The 4,881-nt window shown below is 54.1% G+C and overlaps 1 protein-coding gene across 5 annotated transcripts in view; it reads right to left on the bottom strand.

Annotated features, from left to right (window-relative positions):
- ELP3 (elongator acetyltransferase complex subunit 3) overlaps positions 1-4,881 on the bottom strand; it is a 93,255-nt gene that overhangs the window by 2,068 nt on the left and 86,306 nt on the right. The window contains exon 15 of one of the 5 annotated variants that reach the window (XR_005828346.1): positions 3,276-3,495. The exons of the other annotated variants lie outside the window; for them this stretch is intronic. The gene's annotated coding sequence lies outside the window, so the exon portion shown is untranslated. The remainder of the gene's footprint in view (positions 1-3,275; positions 3,496-4,881) is intronic. 5 annotated transcript variants of the gene reach the window in all.

Below are 4,881 nucleotides of genomic sequence, written 5' to 3'. Positions count from 1 at the left end.
CTGTGAGAAGAACAACAAAAACGTTTAAATTCAGTGTCAATGACAAACGAGCTGGAGAAGCCAGGGCCAGGCAGAAAAGTCACTTCCATGGAGGGATGGTGCCGAAAGGAGGTTGGCCTCTCCAAACAGTGGGTGCTGGGGTCCCCAGCTGCTGTGCTGGAGCGGGGGTGTTTATTCCTTAGCATCTGGACCAATTACGGTGTTTTTAAGGGGGAAATGCAGGAACATAGCTGTTCTATCTACCCTGAATCACGCACCCCATCCTTTGTCTTGAGAAAGGCTGTGAGGGCCAGAGGAATCGACACAGCAACAATGGTGAGATGTGAGTCAAGAGTTCAGAGCAGCCCAGGTATAACAAAACTCAAGACAGGCTCTTGAGAGGAGGCGGCCCAGCTGCAGGCATCATTACCAGGAACTGAAGGGCTCTAAAACCCAACAAAACTGTCCAATGTCTCCTAGAAATGAACTTGGCTCCACTTCAGATAGACAAGTGGTCTCCGCGGCCGCAATCCAATTTCCTCATTGAAAAGGACGGCTCCGAATGGCTCAGCTCCCAAACAGCCTCTTCCCTCTCCTTCCTCGCTTAATGAGGCCCCGGGTGAGCCCAACCCCACCGAGCTTTTCACACAGCATCCTGCTCCTGCGGCAGGACAGGTCCAGCACAGCAGCCTTCCCCCTCACCTTATCTAATTACTCACAGATGCAGACATTAGTCATCAGGGGAGGGAGGAGGAATTCAGCATCATGGCATCATTGTCAGCACAGCTGGTGGGTAGGGACAGAAGGACGGATAGGACAGGCTCTCCATCAAGGAAAGCAGCCCCTCTTTCCTCTAATCTCATCATTCCAGCCAGTTCCTGGAAACTGGTGGTAGCAAATGGCTCTCCAGGAATGCCTGCATCTGCTATGCAGGGAGTGACCTGCTGTGGCTGGTAACCCCTTCCTGCCCACACATCGCTGCAGCAATTTTACCCATTGCTGGATTTGTTTAAAATAGTGGTAAAGTTATTTCCTGAACGCACGTTACAGTAGTTACCGAACGGCTTAAGCACCACAGCTCCAGACAAACCTGCAGCCAACATCCTAGAGAAGCGTATTAATTTAAGGTATGGAAAAGACACGTGAAACCCAGACCCGAGATGTCTTCATGCCCCTCATTCCAGCTGAAGCTGGGGAAGAGGTTGAAAAACCCCAAACTGGGGAACACCTGAGCAAATCTACTTCTAAGCAGTGGCAAAGCCCCTGTGAGATTGCAGCAGGGAACCATCCTCAACCACAAACGTCCTGAAGGGACCCAAATTCACTCAGCTTCAGTGTGAAACTGAAGCTAAGGAAAAATCTAAGTCTACTGCACTCGTGCCCACTCCCTTCTTCCTGATCTCTGCCCAGAGGAGGGCTGGGATCTCTGACCTGGAGTAAATTATCGCCTTTATCAACATCTTGCCTAAAAAACATCCTCTTGAGTTCATCAGCAGAGATGCTGGGGTACGATATACAGATTTTGGCAGTGAAAGAGCAGAGCCATCCCACCTGTGGCCCAGAACAACTCGGTTAAAAGGATTAGCAAAATCGAAAGCTGAAGAACAGCCCTCCTGAAGCGAAAGGACAACTGAGTAATTCAGCTGATGTTTTTAAAAAACACCTTGATCAGAGTTATTTAACACTTCCCCTTTTTTATTTCCTAAAGCCCTTGGGAAATGTGTGGATTTTAAAGAAGGCAGTTTAGGTTGCATCAGAGCATCGTGTGCTGCCTCCATTAATCTCAGAGCTATTAAGTGGCACTAGTTAAGCACCAGCTCTTCCCCATTTGAGGGCAGGGGGTTCAAGCCATTAACAAGAATGATGATGCGGTTGGCCAGCCCTGTGCCCCTGGGGTCCCACGCTGCGCCACTTCGCCAAGCATCTCAGTTATCATCTCAGCCCTGCTTGGAGCGGTAACTTTTTGCACAAAATCACTGTCCTTCAACAGGAAAGGGTCCTGCGAAGAGGAGGCAGGAGATGCTTCAGGCCATGGGCTGCAGGTGAAGACAGGGTGTGGAATCCCGGCTGCCCAGCTCTAGCTGGGGATAGCTCACCAGCTCCAGCCCTGCAGGGGAGTTTTCATGGCAAGAGGCTTCTGAGGGGAAAAACTCTCACCAAGACACCTGCGCTGGGTGTGCGTGGCCAGGTTTTGGCAGCGGGGGGTACAGGGGTGGCTTCTGTGAGAAGCTGCTGGAAGCTTCCCCCGTGTCCGATGGAGCCGATGCCGGCCGGCTCCAAGGTGGAGCCAAGGGCTGACCCACCAGCGATGGTGGGAGCGCCCCTGGGGTAAGGGGAAAAACCCCCTTTGCAGGTGGGACCGGAGAGAGGAGCGAGCACAGGTGGGAGCCGCGGCCCTGCAGCCCCCCAGGCCGGGGCAGGGGGAGGCCGGGGGGCTCCAGGCGCCGCAGCAGAGGCTCCCCCAGCCCGTGGGGAGCCCCCGGCCGGGCAGGCCGTGCCCCCAGCCCGTGGAGCCCCCGGGGACAGCTCCCCCCCGCAGCCCGGGCAGGACCCCCGGGGCAGGGGGTGCTCGCAGGGGGCTGTGACCCGCGGGCAGCGGCGCTGGGCCAGCTCCTGGCAGGGCCCGTGGCCCCGTGGGGAGAGGAGCCCGGGCGGGGGCAGGGCTGGGGACCCCGCGGGGACCCCCCTGGGGCCGGGCCGGGGGTGAGGACCCTCCCCACGGGGGGCAGGAGCCGCAGGGACAGCGGGTGGGGGACCGACCCCAGCCCCTGTTCCTGGTCCCCTGTGCTGCTCGGGGGAAGGAGACAGAGCTGGGAGTGAAGTTAAGCCCGGGAGGGAGGGGGGGGTGGGGGGGGGCGTCTTCAGGTTTGGGTTTGTTTCTCATTATCCCACTCTGAGCTGACCGGTGACACGTTCAGTCAATTCCCCCCAGCGGAGCCCGTGCTGCCCGTGCCGGTACCCGCTGAGGGATCGCTCCCTGCCCTGATCCCGACCCACCAGCCTGCCCTTACACTGCCCCGGCCCAGCTCAGGGGCAGGGACAGCGCGGCCGTGGTGGGCACCTGGTGTCCCACCAGGGTCAGCCCACCCAGCACCTCAAAAAACAGCTACTGGGTTTGTGTCCAGACGTGTGGAAGCCAAGTGTCATGGGTTACATCCCCTGGACCATCAGCCTGTACCACCGCGCTGCAGCACAGCATGACAGGCTGCTTTGGCACAGGGGCAACATCTACCTCTGGAAGCAGGGAAAAGCAGGCAGGTGTGGAGGTACAAGCCAAAGGAACAAGGAATTCTTACAGTCTCATCTGGCCTCACAGGAGTGGATCAGCAGATGGAAGCACCCGATGCTCAAGCCCACACCTCTACACTGTAGTGAGTGGATGAGGTGACTTCAGATGGCATTTCTGGTATCCCGGACTGCATGTCCCCACCACAATCTCAGTCTGAAGTTGGACAAAAAGCCATTTGTTTGGATGCCTCTGCCTCCTTCAGAGGGTAGACTGCACCTGAACAGCACCTGGAGCAAAGCTTGTGGTTAGATTCCTCCAAAATGAAATGCATGAAGATCTCCCAATGAGCCAAACCGATGCGCAGCAAGTGAGGATGAGGATGGGGTTCACTTCAGCTGCTCTGAACCCCAAGGCTAACAAACCCAGCCTACACTACTCACTAGGATGCTGTTAATACAAAGGTATCTCCTTGTAGTCAAAGTATATCAGAGAAATCAGCACGGAGGACGGGTGTTTTGAGATCATCATGGCACAACTGGAAGAGAAATGGGGTGTTGAAGTGTGGAATTAAAAGCAGACTGACAGCCAGAAACCATCCACAGCCTTCCTCACCTGCGAGAGCACTGCAAAAGGGAGTAAAAGATCTGTGGGACACTAAGCCTGTAAGTTACACAGAAAAAATCCATCTTCACAGACCTCTCCACTGTAAAATCATCCTGACTTCGTATGAATGCAAAGTCCAAAAATCCCAAGTTGCAGGATTCTGCTGCTGGCTTCTGATGACAGGGAGAGCATCAACATGCAGTCCTAAGAAAATCAGAGCTACAGCTATGAAAACGTGCCCTTTCATCTGCTCACAAGTCATCCTAGGGGTAAGCACTGCAGAAGCAACTCGTAATGCCCAGCATGCACTCAACAGTTGTCCATCAAGCACACCTGAAAGGAACGTCTCAACGGCACAAGTTCTCTTCCCAAATTTCTGCTGCTCTAATGGACAGCCAGCATACCACAGAGCTGGCGGGACCTGTTCAGGCAGCACTCTTCCCACTGCTCCAAGTCGCACCCGTGCTTTCCAGTGAAACAAAACATCACCCAAGAAATATCACAAAAGAAATATCACGCAGGAGTGGGAGAATAAGGCCAAAGCTGGCCCAAGAAGCTTTTTGACTTGCCAAGCCAGAATTGGCTGCATTTCTCATTCTGGGTCTTCAAAACAGGGTTTTAAATTTTAAACATTCTGGATCAAACTGTGCAGGAGAGCTTAGTTTGAACTTAGCAGAGCAGATTCCAACCAACCACTTCCAGATTCAGTGATCTGGTTGAAGGGCAGGTGCTGCGCTCACGTCTGCCTGGATGGAAACCCGTGGCCAGCTGAGGCTTTTCAGAAGTGTCGCTCACCACAATCTTCAAATGACAAGGGCTGCTGGTTAATTGAATTTGTTCTCTTCATTTGGAAGCATCTGAATAATGGTGAAGCCTACTGATAAAACCCCAGATCTGGCTTTTCATCGTGACATTTAAACCTCAGCATTAACTAACTAAATAAAAGGAGCCTGCCTGTAGCAGGACACAGAGAAGAGTGACCACAGTGTCAGGGTTAAGCACTCCTCTGGCCCAGAAGGATGAGCAGTCGGCATGGGAGTGCTACCCAGAGGATGGCAGAAACCTGATTT

Source organism: Falco naumanni, chromosome 6 (genome assembly GCF_017639655.2).
Source record: "Falco naumanni isolate bFalNau1 chromosome 6, bFalNau1.pat, whole genome shotgun sequence".
Taxonomy (NCBI): domain Eukaryota; kingdom Metazoa; phylum Chordata; class Aves; order Falconiformes; family Falconidae; genus Falco; species Falco naumanni.
Note: the sequence above shows the minus strand (reverse complement) of the source record. Positions and strands in the feature narration are given on the sequence as shown.